This window comes from Cheilinus undulatus, linkage group 3 (genome assembly GCF_018320785.1).
Source record: "Cheilinus undulatus linkage group 3, ASM1832078v1, whole genome shotgun sequence".
NCBI lineage: Eukaryota > Metazoa > Chordata > Actinopteri > Labriformes > Labridae > Cheilinus > Cheilinus undulatus.
In genome coordinates, this window is record NC_054867.1 from 4258433 (window position 1) to 4275637 (window position 17205).

The 17205-nt window shown below is 39.6% G+C and overlaps 1 protein-coding gene across 1 annotated transcript in view; it reads left to right on the forward strand.

The window, feature by feature from the left end:
- Positions 1-17205, forward strand: part of LOC121506932 (copine-9-like) — a 330340-nt gene that overhangs the window by 5362 nt on the left and 307773 nt on the right. The window lies entirely within an intron of this gene.

A 17205-nucleotide genomic window follows, 5' to 3' on the forward strand; every position in this document is an offset into this window, starting at 1 on the left:
TTAATGCTTTAGTAACGCTTACAAATGCTTATTGAAATGTAGTTTTTGCAAAGTTTTGCTATATTTTTATCCTATAGATTGCCTGTTCAGAAACCCTTACAAACTTTTTATATGAAACACTTTGAATTCTTTAAGAACTTCTCTACAAGAGTCAACATGCAGGCAAAAGAAAGTAATAGACAGCCTAGTAGGTTTTTACTGTCCCACTCAGACTCATGCAGCCTCCTTTTTATTTCCAGAGGAAAATCTCAGTACTTCTGTAGCAGCACTTCTGAATCTTGGAGTTGACTCAGTTATCTTTGAACATGGGTCGGATGAATTCAGCTTTATCTGGTAAATGACTTTTTTGAGTTGGAAATTACACAGAAAACATTCACATGAATTCACTGAGTCATCTATTTCAAAAGCAGAGGAGGAGATAAACTTGTGGTTTCTAGTCATTCTTGTGCACCAAACCTTGAGTTTTCTGTACTTATTCAGATTTTTCTACTTTGTAGAGATGATGTGATCCGCCTCATGACAGGTTGTTGCAGTTTGCACCTCTGGCATTAAGATGTGGCATTATCATGTGACTTTAAAGCTGATAAAGGCTAATGAGCAAGAAAGGAAAGACATTTTGAACGAGCACTTTAGCAGTGATATTCATATCTGTCTATTAGCTGATATCTGGGGTGAGGGGATGGCAAAGTTTCCCAACATGGCTTTAATTTTTAAAAATGAAATAAGAATCAGTGGTTCCGCCTCTGAAATATACTTGGCACTGTGAGCATTAGCAGAACTAATCCCCTCAGACAAAAGCATTTTCATATATGCTAAAGAGCCTGGCGCTGAGGATTGTGACAGGCTGCTCCCTGGTCCTCAGTGTCCTGGATCTCAGCAGTCCAGAGGGGTTAGAACGAGGGTCTGTTTCCCTCTCTGACACTGACAGAATGAGGTTGCTGGAGGGTCCCCGGAAGGATCCTCGCTCTGGTTAATGTGGACATCAGCTGTGAATGGTGGATGCCAGACAGAGATAGGAGAAAGAGAGAGAAAGCCTGACCTAAAAGGTTGATTTTTCCACCTTTTTAAAGTAAAAATAGAGGAACCTTTGTCTGTGGAGCTGAAGCTGTTAGGATGCCAAACACAGGTGTAGGTCAGCGTTTTAGCATTGGCTGCATTCCAGTCACATGGCTCAGACCTCGCTCCTTGGCGGGGTTCGCTCACTGACTTGCTGGCTGAATGAAGCAGAGTTTTTCGGTAACATGTTACATAAATGCACTCAGATATTGGCGTAGTTATGGCCTTTGTGCACGGCTGACCCCTTTTTCTTTTTAAATACAAAATCAATGTAGTTCAGCGTTTTTGGCACTCAGTGTCCTGAGTGGAAAAACACCCTCGGCGCCAGCTGATTGTTGTCGTCACACTCACAGCACTCTTAGTTGAAAACAGTTGAACTTTTGGAACGACGCCATGCTTGTGAGTGTCAATTCTCCCCCACCGACCGGTCAAAATCAGGACTTTGTCTGCAGCAGGGGCAGAGAAACAGAAAGAGATGCTTGTTATAAATGCAGTACTGAGTAAACCACCCACTGTGATCAGTGTGGAACCTGGGACTACCTCACTAGAGTGAAATGCAGAGGTTTTTAATCTCATCAATGGAACACACAGTTAAAAAGATCCTAAAAATCTGTTCACCACTGGGGGCAGTGTAACTCTCCTTATTACCCATTTCTTGAGGATTGCCTCAGTAGTGGTTCTGCTGTTATGCACCTTTTTTCCATTTGACCCCGATCACCCCTGTAACAGAAAAGTTTTCATGCTCCATGTCCTGAGTCCCAACAGCCCCTGTCCTGGTTTTCTCCAGTTTAAGTACCAAACAACACCCCGTACTTGCAGCACTGACTTCTGTATGCATGTTAATGTTGCTGCCAGGCTGTTACTGATTTAAAAAATAGAAAGACATCATTAAAGCACTGGATGTGTGGCTATTAGCCAAGGTCATCTTACTGACAGGATTTGCTGTGTCGGCTAACTGGCATGGAAGGAAGTCAGCTTTTATCAAACAGCTCCAGGAAAGGTACCAAGTCCTCATAGAAGGTGCTGGGCAATTGATATTGTACATTTTCCACACACTGCCCATCTGGAAAAGAAAACTATCATCATAAATTTCGTTAGGTTATGTAACTCATATAAGCCAAGCCTAAAAAAAACAAAAAGAAAAATCTGTTCTCACTCTGAGCTGTAGTGCATCTTTATGTTGCAAGGAATTAAATGGGTACAAACCACAGCAACAAGGCTGATCTGCTGAACCTCTAGATCAACTGAGATTGAAACAGTTTCATCAAGATGACTGTTTCATCCATTTATTCAGAAACCACTTGTCAGCAGTTACTAGCAAATATGGTGTATATTTAACACAAATTTATCAGTCCATTCCTGATAAAACTGCCATTTTCTATGTTAACCTTTGGCTTCAGGAATATTCAGCTAAAATATCTTAATCGCCCCCTTGTGGCTGGCTGTGATAAAAAGGACTGATCTCAATGTTCGAGCCTAAAAATTACATACATTTGAAAGAAAATTAAAATATTTTAACAAAAATATTTTAACGAGATTTTTTTTAAAAAGTTTTTTAAGAGGTTGGCCCCCAAAGTGCCTGTACAGGAAAAACCTGGCCCTTGTTCATATGTTGATGACCCTTGCTCTAGATCAGGGGTATCAAACTCAAGGCCTGGGGGCTAAATCCGGCCCGTGGAACAGTTAATCCCGGCCCACAGATGATCTCATATTTCTGTTATGACTGGTCCATCAGTATAAGGTCTGCAGATTTCCTCAGGTATAAGAATGTAAACTTATCTTTGATGATTTAAGATATCCTTGTTAAGTCATAAAATCTGAAAAAGTAAGATAAGTATTATCTTATAGTAGTATCTTACCTAAAGTATTTAGATAAGAAGTCAGGAATGTGGGAAAAGAAATTAATTTTTTTTATTTATTCAATTTATTCAATTTAGCATCTCACAATTAGGACTCAAACTTAGGATTTTGACTTTTTCATACTTTGAGCATTTCAACTCATAATTTTGACTTCTCATATAATATTTTGAGCTTTAAGATTCATAATTCTGTTTTTTAAGTCATGTTTTGACCTTTTTAACCAGTTATTTTGTATTTTATCTCATATTTTCAACTCCAAACTTTGACTTCATAATCCCATAGTTTGACATTTTAGACTCACAATTTAAAATTTTGAATCACATTTTGACTTTTAATTTCATGATTACAAATTTTATTTCATATTTTGACCTTTTAAACTCATGGTTCTGACTTTCTTTCTCATATATTTGCCTTTAAAACATTTTTTTTTTCAATTTCATGTTTTGACTTTTTTAACTAATAAATTTACTTTTCTCAGATTGTGCACCTTTAAACTTATCTTTTTACCTTTTCAAATGTCAAAATCATTTATCAGCAGTGCTAATTGTTGTTTTTTCCATATCTTATTACTGGTGAAATGAGGTTGACAGTTGATGGTTTGAAAGGTGACGCTGTCAGGCCCTCAGGTTCAACCTGAATCCAGAATCCGGCCCCTGCTGTGATGAGTTTGACACCCCTGCTCTTGATGGTAAAACTAAAACAGCGTTAGTTAACATCTTAGTTCAATCACTGCTTTAGTGCAGCATGGAGAGGAACACCTCAGGCTGTGCAGTGACGCATAAAGAACAAAAGTTAAAACAGCCTAAACAGAATATATAATAACAGTCAATCTGATCATTCTCAGTGAGTCATTTACTCAGAATCTTGAAAACAAGTTGCTTTTAAGTCATACATAATGAGATGAATTCAATTGAAAAAAAAGTTTTGTTTTTGCAACTGCCTGAATAGCTTCCTTTAGAGCTGAACTTTGACCTTACCATTCATTCATGCCATTTCAGTTTACTTTCAGAGCACGTAAAACCGGTGCAGCTGAGAAAACAGGCTGCTGAACATTCAGCATCCAGGATTATACTACTTAGACACCATCACATACATACAGTGTTTGACTTGTTCTTGCTTCTGCAGCATTACCCCTCTAATCATTATCTTATAGCCCATTGACTGTAAGCTATATAAGTCTCCTCCTACTGCACCAATTTGAGGCCTGAGTGGCTTTCACTGGGGGGTTGACATATTGCTCTAGTGATGTGATTTGGAGTCACTCACAGAAGGTATCTGACTGATGGTACCATGAATTTGCTGGCATCATGCCACTTTTTGAAGCCTCTGCTAACCACAGCACACATTTAACTTTTCCTCCCCTTCTTCACTGATCCATTTGAGAATGCTGAAAATAGCTGTTTATTTGTCCACAGTTATCAATCATAGTGTGACCACTTGCTTCATGGATTTTGATTAACTACATAATAAATCATTGCCGTAGAAAAATTCACATCATAATAACTAGGACTGTAAAATGACTTAGTTTTCTAATTTTGATTCATGGCTGAAATTGCATGTTTGACATTCCATTGTTTTGCATTTCAAAAGTTTTGATTCTTCTTTTACTTTGAATTTTTCCAACGTCTTAAGTGATTGTACTACTTGTTTAGATACAGCCATTTTTAAATAAAAAAGATTAAACAACTAACTAATCAAATGAATGAATTAGGGCTGTCAGGATTTATCGAGTTAATTGCAATCAATCAAGTTCCAAAACTTGCACCCTTTTTCAAATCCTGATTAACTGCATGCTTTATTATCTCTTACAACACACTTCAGTTAATCCACATCAGCCTCTCCTGCAGCCACAGTGATGTAGAGTAAGTCCACCACTGCTCCTTAATGTCTCATTTTACTTAAAAACTCTCAGACAGCTCAGAAGACAGGTCAAAAGACATCCAAACCTTTTTACTGTTAACTTATTTCATTTTCAGTCCATGACAAGTTCCTTTTTCTGTAGTTAAGGCCATGTTATAATCTTTGATCTTCTAAAAGCAGGTCTGTTTCCAGACTGGAAGTCAGTTTCCTTCAGTTTAAGACTTTAAATAAAAAATGACACCAAACTTAACAAAGATTAATCATGATTAACAACAGAAATCCTGCGATTAAAATTGTGAATCTTTTGATAGCCCTAAAATAAATATTTTCTCAGTTTTTAAATAAAGTTTGGAACTGCCAGTAAATCAAAGATCATGAGGTTACCTAAAGAAAAAGGAACTTGTTACAGATTGACAATGAAAACAGCCAGAGAGAACAGTAAAAAAAGGAATTATTTAATATCACAAGGTGCAGGAATCTTCAGACGTGTCAGCTAGGCTGTCTGGGAGATTTTTTTTTTTAAGTGAAATGAGCCACTCAAAAGCACATCAGGGCTTTTTTCCTCCAGTTGTGACTACATGTATGCACATTTAGAAAGGTCAAATGATTGTTGCATGAAACCGGATGTTAAAAACATCATGATAGTTTGTCAAAAATGATACTAAATCATGCATACCACTTACTTGGGCCATAACTGGACTAGATATAATAGACTGACTGACCTTTGACCCAGATGTTAAACACTGTAAATACTGAGCAAAACAGACGTGTCATCTTCATCCACCTATCACTGTAAGCTAAGGGAATAATGTGTACTGTATTTGTACCAAAGTAAAGATTAGGGCATGTAAGGAATGTACAGAGCTTTAGTCATGGTTTTCACTATTCGACTTACAACTTGTTAGCAAGGTCAGCCTGATCTAGATCCAATAGTAAGTGGCTGAAAGAAAGCATGTGACCCTCTAGTGTGGTAGATTCAGACATGCAGTATTTCTGTATAACCATAGCTCCACTTAAAGGGTTATTTCTGTATTTCTGAAGCTGGGTTGTAAGAGGTACTTGGCAAAGTAGTGGCATTAGCCTCCAGACATTTTAGTGTGCGTTGCTCCTTTTAGCAGCTGTAAGCTAGGCTACACAATGCAAGTTGCTGCACGTAATTTAGCCAGTTTTAGGGAAAATGGGTCAAAAAATAATGAAGGCTCAAATGTATGCTGTATCAAAAATTGTTGAAATGTTTTTACCCAGAAAGCCACTTTGTTTGGTATTATTTTGCAATGCAAGCTTTGGTTATGTGTTGCCTTAGTTAATTGTCTTCTCCTGATCAGCTGTTTGGATCCTGATACCTTATTTGACCCAGCTCAAAAGTACTGAAATATCCCTTTAACTGTGCAGAGTCAGCAGGGGAATCTCTAAGTATTTTGGCTTCACTCCTAGGTGGCTGTCACTGTGTCCATCTTAATATCCAGATATGCTTCATGCATTAGTTGAATTTGTGACTCCATAAGGCAGGCCTATTTAATTAGCGGCCACATGCAGCCCAGAACCAACCCCCAAGCGGCCCAGACTGTGGTCATGCCAGAGATGCACCTGTTTTGCATGTTTTCATAAATTCCCACAGTATTTCAGACTGTGAATGCAAAATTCCTCGTAGCCTAGCAACAGTCTACCTACAATGCACTGCGTTGTTTTGAAGCGTGGCTAGTGATGCTGACAGAAGTAGCCCCAAGATAGGGAGTATTAAACATGTCCTTTTCAACTGTAGCTACAACTGTGCAAATTTAGTTTTTATGCACTTTAAGATATGCCTGGATAAGATGGGACCAAATTTATTATTTACAGAATTTCTTTTTTTTTTCCATTCTATTTCTTTTATTTTTATTCAAGTGAACACTTTTACTACCTGAAGTGATGCTCAAATACAGCTCTGTTGTTGTTTTTTATGCACTTTTTGATGTGCTTTTGTCATGTTGCCAAATTTAAAAGGGAGACTATGAATTAAAAAGTGCATACTTTTCATCAAATTGATCAGTATTGGTTCTTAATTTGACAATACCAGCTGTTTACTGGGCGCTGAACATGTCTGGCCTGGCTACATGTCTTGGTTTTAAAATTTGGCTCAGTTGAATTTGTAATTGAACAGCCCTGCCATAAGGCTTTCTTACAGTTTGAACTTGCATCAGTTTTTCTGATGAAATATAAAATATGATTTTAGCTTCAAGTTTGTGCATCCATCTCCTGCTAAACTTGACACAGGAAACATTATTTTGTTGTTGTGCAGGTGGATTCGAGGTCACATTTTGCACTGTAGCGTCTCATTGATGTCATTATTTTTCCCTTGAGAGCGACTTCTGTCGCTCTAAAACAAGCCAAAGCCTGAACTATGATCTGAGTTGCTACACCATCAACATCCTCCTACCTGTGATCCTTTCATCATCCAGTCTGACACCGGGATGTGTTTTGACAGACACTTGACTTGGGATGATTTAAAATGTTTTCAGGTAGCCACGCTGTCTCATTATGACCGTCGACAAGCAGGGCAGGTTATCTGGAGGTGAATACGTGACCCTAGTTTTAGAAGTCTCCCTGAGTTTGCTGCTCCCACCCACTTTTTGATCTTAAAGTCAGTCAGATTGTTTTGTAATAGGAGGAGGATTTGCCTGGAGGAAAAAAGAAATCTCTTCGCTCTGTGTGTCAGAGTTGATCTATTCTCTCCCATCTCTTTTTTTTTCATTAATGGTTTCATCCTCAAACAGCCCAGTAGTCGTGTTGAAGCTCAAAGCCTCTGCAGGTGGTAATGAGGTGGATTGCTTTCCCCATTCAGGTTAAGATGCTTGACACTGTTGAAATGGATGAAAGGCAAGTGGAAAAAGGGAAATAAGAACCCGGGGAGAGCTGGAATGATTCATGTCCCTGCACAGAGTGGGTATATTTATGTCATGAAAGGCAGGCAGCTGCTGACCACTCATTTCTGCTTCAAGTAGTTCAAACATGATATGTTTGACGTCAGGAATACAAGGAAATAAGAGGCCCGTCGTGTTTATTTACAGATCTGAGAAGGAAATACTTAACTGATGCTACGCCGTATTCCCATTCAGACCAATTAAGGGAAAACATCTTTTATTCTGTTTTTATGAAGTTATTTTTCAGAATTCAAAACTTTCCGTCCTTCTGAAATCCCGTGGTCAGTGTTTAGAGTTTTTACTTTCCTCACCACAGAGACATCAGCCATGGATTTGTTGTCTGCCATTTTGAGGCCTCCGACTCCAACTGTTGAGGTTTTTGTTTTTTTGGGATTATAAGTGACCTTTTTTGGATGAGAGACTGGAGCTGAAGAGGAGCGTCTGGTTAGTAAAAGCCTAGTTTGAAAAGTTTTGCCTGAGGCTAATTCATTAGCTGGCTTATAAGATATTTAATGGCAGTGTTTCCCTAATAATGAGATTCCATTAGTGGTGGCTGGTCAGGATGTTTTATTTATCAGACTGAAAAAGGACAGCCTGTGTTACTAAGCTGACTTGTAGTTTGCTTGCACAAATCTCAGGTGGGAGAGAGAGCGGTAACTTGAAAGACCCAGCCATCTTTTCATAACACTCTGCCACCTTCTCTTTGGGGAACCAACAACAATCTTGACTCCCATGCATGAGCTTCCATAAATAATCGCTGTATGAGAAACACTGGAGGGATAACTAGACAGCACAGACACAGATACCAGCTTAGGGTTAATGTAGAAAACGAGAGCTACAACACAGTCTGTTAGTACACCGAGCTACCATTAACTGTATTTACATCAGAATAAAAGAAGCACCACATAGATCTTAGTTACTTTGGTTTAGAGACTGGAACTGGCTGAGGTGACACCTAGCAATCAGCCAACCGCCCAGCTTTTACTCAAAGCAGACATGCTGTAACCTGACACACCAGACAGACCATTTCTGAGGGTGAGTGTACATATGTTTTTGTCTGCATTCAGGGTTTGTTTGAATTCATTAAAGGCCAATAAGAGCGACAAAATACATGACAAAATAGGCATGCACAACCGTGGGGAGTTAATAACATGAGGCCTATGGCTGCCACTATCAGTGGAACTAGCTGGTAAATCAAACTAAGAAGAGAAGAACATATCTTTCCACCAAGAAAAGCTCCCATTGAGGTTCTTTACTCCTCTTCAGATTAAGAAATGTTGTCCACTTCTGAATAACCTGCTGCCATAGCTGCATCTGGTCGCCATTGTTTACTGGCTTGCAGTACAACTACACCCTGCCAGCCACGTGACACTGACACTGATTGGTCCATTCAATCTCAGACTGTGCCGTTTCAGACTGAAGCTTGACAACACAGATCAGCCTGATGACAGACATGGAATCTGGCCAATCCTTTTGGCTCTGTGAGGTTAGCCATGATGTATACAATGCTCAACTTTAGGCTTTATTATGATTCATATAGTAAAGTTTCAACAATTTCATTCATTCAAGCATTATCCAACTGCTACCCTCAGGAAGACGGTTCAGGACAAGGGAACCAAAACTAACAGACTGAAAAATAGCACATATCCCAGAGCAGTTTCAATAATAAATGATACTTGCACCGAATGGAACTGCAAACAATTCCGTTGTACCTGTGTGTTATGCTCTATTGTCATACTGTATATTTATAAAGTGTTCGGACCCCTTCACTTATATCCATTGGGCTATGTTGCACCCTTTTTATTCTCATTTATCTACACTCAGTATCCTGTCATGACAATAAGAAAACTGATGTAAGAATTTTTTGCTCATTAATTAAAAATACAGAACTGGAATATCACATTGACATAAGTATTTATGCCCATTACAAAACACTTGAAATTTTGCTCAGGTTCCTCCCATTTTTCCTGATCTATGCTGACATGTTTCTACACCCTGACTGGAGTCAACGTGTGGTGAATTAAACTGACTGGACATGATTTGGAAAGGCACACACCTCTCTCAAGAAGGCCTCACAGATGACAATGGATATGAGAACAAAAACCAAGCCATGAGGTCAAAGGAACTGCCTGCAGAGCTCAGAGACAGGACTGGTGACAGGCACGGATCTGGGGAAGACTACAAAAAAGGTTCTGCTGCACTGAAGGTTCCTGAGAGCACTGTCTATAATACTGATTAGACGACACTAGATGAGGTCTGCAGGACTGAGTAAATTATGATCTTGATCACATCTGCACCTGGGTAATTTGTTAAACAGTGATAAAACAAACAAACAAAACTCTTTTTGGTAAAAAGTTGGATCATACTTTCTGATGATAATTTCATAAATAAGGTACATGTAGAGCTTAACATTTCTAATGGCTGTTCTTATCTTCCTGCCTCCCATCTGGCATGTTAGTATCATTGGTTTAATGTAACCCATAGTAACCACTATGCAGCGTAACTGTGAAAAAGCAACACAATGAAATTCAGGGTCAGCATGAATGAAGCTGTCAGAAGAGGGTGTGTGAAAATAGCTGGCTGATATTAGTGTAACTATTGGTCCACACTCACTGACTTTGAGGCGTTCCCGCTAAGTCCGTGTGGGCTTAGGGCTGTCCCACTGTCAAATCATAAGGGGGGTGAAGGAAGTCTCGCAGACTTTTTGAGCCCTTTGTGCACCCTCTAGACGAGTGGGCATATCTGCAGACTTAGCAGGAGGGAATTACCCATAGTTCATAGCAATGTGACGTATGACAGGGATTCCCTGGGGAAGCCCGCTAGCGACTGCTATGAAAATGAAGTGAAAAGAGCGAAATAGTAAACAAAAAAACATGGAGTGTGCAATAGGTTTTCATCCACTGAGGAAATCGGTCAATAGGTGAGGCATGCTTGTTTCTATCTTTGTTTTTTTTTCTCTCCAAGATGTCAACTGTTGACAAGAAACTAAGGGCTGTCCCATTCCTATTCATACCCCACTAAGGCGTGCAGCCTTATGCACTCAGTCGCTTTCCAGATGTAGTCAGTGAAGTCCATAAGGGTTTAGGGTTCAGGGTTTAGGGAGGAGATTGAGATTCAGTCCGACTGTATGCAGTATTTCCCAGATAAAAAGTGTACTTGTTTTTTACAAGCTCTGACACTTCTGCTCAGACACTGCCCAGCTCCATCCACCTCTGCTATTTACTAAGGCAGGGCAATTTATCGCAAATTAGATTAAATTGCAATACAGCCTGCTGCACAGTAGTTGCAATATTTCTTTTACTTGAATTGTGCCAAAATAGCATTCATTTTTTTCAGCAGCAGAGGTTTTATGCACATTATGCAAATATTCAAGTGTCATTTTTTAAGATGGTTCACCAAAACCCTCCTGTTCTTGTTGTATGTATGTTTTTCTTAATCAAAACAAGTGACATAAAAATGATAATTCCCTACAATAAAGTGATTGATAACAAATTTGCAATATGAGCAAAAATAGTTTCCATTATATGTTTTTTTCATTGTTCTGCCCTAGTTTCTTCTATCTAATACTGATGAAGCATAGCGTTAGCTGATTGCCAGCTGATACCAATTATTGTTTCCCAAATCCCACAGCCAATCACAGCTCTTTCTCTCTACACAGTGGTCCATTTAAATATGGTGTACTTCTCACTAATCACTGCTTGCATTAATGCTGATGCATCACGCTGCTGCTGGCAAAGCTTAACCTCCCCCACCCCAGTCACCTCCTTTATAGCTTAAGGCTTGTTTCACCCTCATATTGAGGACATGCTACTATGGATTAATTACCTCTGAAATAATTTCATTGTTTTCAATATACATTGTCATAAAAGTTTCTGTCCATATGGTGTTTTCTAGCTATGCTGTCCCTGGAAAGCCAAAGCATGCTGCTTGACTGATTGTAGGTTATGGTATAGAATGATTATTGGTTGAATTTGTTGAAAAATACACAAGAAGAGGAAACTAATGATAATGCATATTAAATTGTAATACTAGGGGAAAACATCACAATTAGATTATTTTTGCAAATCGTTCCCCCCTACTATTTACTATTTTTGTTTGTTTGTTTTTGTGACACTGAGGACTCTAAAAAACTGTACTCCGTTTGGAGTTTTTACAAAGCAGTAGACAACAGCTTTCATTTCATAGCTGCATTTTTACATGAGGGAGAAAAGCTGTTAAAAAGCAGCCTTTCTTGTTTGCACTGCAATCTTCTTGTTAAACACTCTGTGACTGCTTACAGTGCAAAACCAGTTAGGCCAAGTTTGACATCTTTTCACCCTCATTATGGGAAATTTACTCACAAAACAGAAATGCTGGTTTACTGTTTAGTGTTTATGGAGTGTTTTTTGTTTTTTTTTTAATTGAAAAGACTCCTCACTTCAACAACTACAGTATGCCACATAGGTGAATGGAGCTAAGCACATCTCTATTTAGCTTGAAAATGCCTTGTCTTAACCTGACACACCCAAACCTTTAAAATTCAGTGTTTGGGAAAGGGCAGAGTCTTTGAAAAAAAAAAGAAAAAAAAAAAACTCTGAGGGTGATTGGATGAACATTCTGTCTGTCACATCTTTATGAGCCAATCAGAGCAACAAAACACGTGAAGTCGTCGCTGCTTCCGAGGTACCCGTGCACAGCTACCGAGGAATAAACTCCTTATAGAACAGCATAAGCTGAACCATGGCGATTATAGACATGTCTTCCTTAACGAAGAAATATTGTCAAGTTCTGATAAAACTGGGGCTTTAGCAGCATCCATGTTAATTTCTTCCACCATAACGGCACAGGCCTCTTGTTGCTGCTTGCTTATGTCATGACTCCGCCGCGCCCAAAAGTACTGCCCCTCAATGCTGATTGGTCCTGTCACTTTCTAACCGGGCCCAAAAGGTTCAGCCGGGAGCTTTGCAAGATGGATTTGCCAGTAGCTGGGTTTCCATTACAGATTTTTTGCAAAATAAAAGCGATTTCTCAAATTTCGTTCAAATAAAGTGTTTCCATTGCACTTTTGTGATATATTTCTATATCGAAACGCCTGAAAAACTTCCTCATGAAAGCGTAAAAACTTTAAAGGGATATTTTAGGGTTTTCCATTACCAGTTCTATTTCGATTTTGTGCACTTCCAAGTGTAATGGAAACCCAGCTACTGAGAAACATGGACAGGGCGTATCCATCTGCTTTGCAAAGTTAGCTTTGTCTGTCATAGCATCACGTCCTGTTAGGACTATAAAAATCAATCATTTCCCTGGCTTTGAAAACTTTTTGAAATACAAGACTTAATGTAACACTCAATTAAAATGACATATTTAGAATATTAGCCATTTTCAGAATTAATGTGCGCATTCCAACAACAAAAAAATATTGACATAATGAACCTTTAATTGTAGGGTTAGTCTAGTAAAAATACTCTCTGTCACATTGTTTTTTACATCTGTAAGTCCATTACATCTGTGGCCATATAGAGCACATATTTCAGAGATGCTTTGATGGAATTGCATTTCAACTAGCAGAAATTTCCACTACCATGAAGTGATAAGAATTTTTCCAGTCAAAAAAAGAGTCAAGGCCACTTCACACTGTCTGATGGCCTTAAATAACAAACCCGTATGCTCGCTGTGACATCATGACTTATAAATTTTATAACGAAACCAAATAATTTAACATCCAAAAGTTCTAAATTCAATTTCTCTGTCACAGATGGATTCTCTGTGAAGCCTCTCTGGGTATTTTCCTCACCATGATTCAGGAACATGAGCTGATGCTGGGATGATATTTCACATCTGGTCTATGATTTCATGACACTTTCGTATTCTGTCACCTCACCTTGAAACCTCCGTGGCTGTTTAGATCTCCTTCTGAGATGCTGAATGTCCATATTTCAGAGTTTACATCAACATCATAAAAATATTTTACAGCTTGTCTACTGTCAAGGCTGTAACTTTCTAACATATCAGCAGCTTTTATGATAGGACACAAAACGATACAACACAAGTTCCAGGAACATGCACATGTATGGTATGCTAGCTACAGAGGAGCATTGTTGGCAGCAGAGAGTCTTTAAGGCTGCTCCTCAGCTCTCAGCTTCATTCAGAGCTCTGTTATGAAACGTAACCCTTTTTTTTCACTTAACAGGCTTGTACTGCATCCAAATCTGTCAGACTGTGTTCCAGCATGAAGAATAAATCTGTGACGAATGAAAATTATTCTGCCGTGTAAATACACAAATCTACCATGATCACTTGTCAATGACAATATGGCTGCTCGGCCTTAAAGAGCAGGTCTGAAGAATGACTCAGGCTTGGCTGCAGAGTGAGCGCCGTGGATCAGAGTGTGTAAACAGCGCTGTCAGATTATGTGTATGTGGGTTAGACAGGCACTCAGATAGTGTGGAAGGAAACAGTTTTTCTTCTGTCTTATATAAGTGGCAGCCTGCCTGACTGCCACCCAAACGCTGCTCCTCGACATCCCATTAGACAAGCTGAGCGTGGCAGCCACCCTGCAGTCTGCAGTGATTACTGCTGCCACACCATTGTTTCAATGAGACACTTGGAAATAAATGGCTTTGCTTCTAGAGCAAGCAAAGCATCTATTAACGCAACAAAAGAATGAAACTATCACTACCAGACCCCGATGAGAGGCATGCAAAAGTGAAAGGGTAGCCCCATAATACCTGAAAGTGACTCGAACTGAAGCTGACAGTATAATTTATTTCATTCTTCATCTATTCGACAGCTTAAAAAATGTATGGATGTCTTTCTGTGAGGCTTTAAATCAGATTTTACGCAGGTTTTGAATACAGGTGACCACTGGAGGTTGGTGCTTTATTGTCCTGGGGATGCCTTTCTCATGTGGACCAAGGTGTTGTTTCGTTGTCTCTTAAAGGGTTATTTCCGTATTTTTGAAGTAGGATCACATGAGGTACTTGGCAATAATAGCAGCATTAGTCTCCTGTGATTTTAGTGAGCATTGCCCCTTGAGAAGGACTCGCTGCTTGTTATGGCAGAGAAGGCTAAACAGCGTAGCAGACACTTTTTCTGTGTAATTTAGCCAGAGACAACAATAACAAACTGAACTAAAACTAGTTATTACAGCTCAATTTTCCACCTAAACATCTGTCACATTGTTTTCATAAGGTAAACATATCGTACCATCTGTAGCTTGTCTTGGAAAGCAACAGCCACAACCACCTATGTGACAAATTTCAATCCAGTTGTCTGGTCAGGGTTGCTTATTCCAATTTATCTCCAGAAATTTCAAGAAGGTCAATAAAACCCAGGCGTTCAGTGAGACAGGGAACTCTGGATGGGGAGTGATGCAGGCTGCTGGCATCTGTGAGCTGCTATCCTTGATCAGAAATGTCCTGAAGAAATGTCCCTCTACTGACAGCAGTCGCTCACATGAGCTCACAGTGTACACACCTGCACCACCAGGTAACTTGCTCTTCCAGTTCCAGTTACTCTCTGCATATATTGCTACAGTGTAGAGCATAGCTTCTCTGCCCGAACAACTAGGGATGAGTATTTGCTACCGGAACAAAATACAGCCATCAGTTTGTGAACTCAAGCCTGAGTGCCTTTGGGTTATGCAGCAGAACAATGATTCAAACACAACAGCAAGTCTACCTCTGAAAGGCTTAAAAAGGCAAAATGAAGGTTTTAAAGTGGCCCAGTCATAACCTTGCAAAGCAGATGAATTCGCCCGTTTCCGTGTTTCTCACTCCTGAATCCATCTTGCAAAGCTCCCGTCTGAACAGTTTGGGTCCGGTTAGAAAGTGACAGGACCAATCAGCGTCGAGGGGCAGTACTTTCAGGTGCAGCAGAGTCGTGACGTATGCAAGCAGTAACAAGAGGCCTGTGCCGTTATGGCGGAAGAGATTAGTGTGGATGCCGGAAAAGTGTAAGTTTTATCAAAAACGACAAAAGTCGAGTACTGACATGTCTACAGTCGCCATGGTTCATGTTAAGCAGCTCTATATCGAGTTTACTCCTCGTTAGTGGCTATGTCGCGTGATTTATTACTCTGATTGGCCTGTAAAGATGTGACAGACATAACATTCATCCAATCACCCTCAGAGTTTTTTTTTTTTTCAAAGGCTCTACCCTTCCCCAAACGCTGTCTATTGAAGGTTTCCCAGATGTACAGTATGTGTGAAACACATCCATCTGGCATATCAGGTCAGCCTAGTCAAAGTCTGGAGTAAAATCTGATTGAGATGCTGCGGCATGATCTCAACTGTTCATGCTGGAAAAACCTCCCGTGTGGCTGATTTAAAACAATTCTACAAAGAAGAGTGGGTCATATTCCTCCACAGTGAGGTGAAAGACTCAGCGTTAGATATCGAAAATGCTTGTGTGCAATTGTTGCTGCTGAGGGTGATTCTACCAGTTATTAGGTTTAGGGGGCAATAGCTTTTTCACCCAGGGCCAGGTAGGTTTGGAAAGCTTTTCTCCTTAATAAATGGAATCATCATTTAAGTATTTAAGAGTTTAATGATATGAGACATTTATATTTGATAAATATGCAAGAAAACAAAATCAGGAAGGGGATTTATACTTATTCACAGCTCTTTTTTTAACAATGGAAGCAGAAAACAAAATTCAATCTATAATCAAATCCTGAGTTTTAGGTAACATGTCTACAAAGATGTGATTAGATAGCAAGTTGGTCTTTTTTCCTTGCATTTGAAAGTCCTGTGAGAAAAAAATGTCCATCTCTTAGCCACATAATTCTCTGTCTCGTTAGTGAACTAAGCTGTCAGTCTCTGTCTGTTGTTTGTTGCTAAGGAAGAAGATGTGTGATGGGTTTATCAGCTCTTCTTCAGCAGAAAAAGCTCCCTGCTGTGTCTGGAAACAAGGTTGCTCAGAGCAACAGAGAGGAAAATGCTCCATATAGCTCAGGAGGATCTGCAGAGTCAGGTGATAATTATTTTTAGGCCTGTTACTACGAGTGACGGCTTTCACGTGACGCGTATGCTGTGTTTCCACTGCTGAGCTGGTCTGAAATCTATCTGCTGTGCTTTCAGGAGGTTTCTTTGTAAAAGTTATGGACAGCTCCTGAAATATAAAGTGACAAGAAAGAAATTAAGTGTGTTAGTTGTTAAATGAGTGAGAGAAAGCGAGCGGAGCAGAGGTAGAGGTGAGCCGTGAAGCTGTCAGTGAAGGAGTAAATGTAGAGCATGAGTTTGTTATAGAAAAAGATACTGCAAGACTTAAATAGAAGAGTCCTTTGTTTTAAAGATGTATTTTTGGGCCTCATGTTCCCCCATTGACAGACGAGGACAGTGGTCATCGCTGGAAATGGGAACGAGAGTAGGAGACCTGCGAGAAAGGGCCACAGATTTGAACCATGGCTGCCCGCGTACATGGGGCATGAACTGTACCACTAGGCCATCTGTGCCCCAAGACTCCTTTTTTTCAACTTCTGGAAAGGTGAAGCGACTGATGATGTTACAGTACTGTAGATAAAATCTTGGACTCACTGAAACTCGGTCAT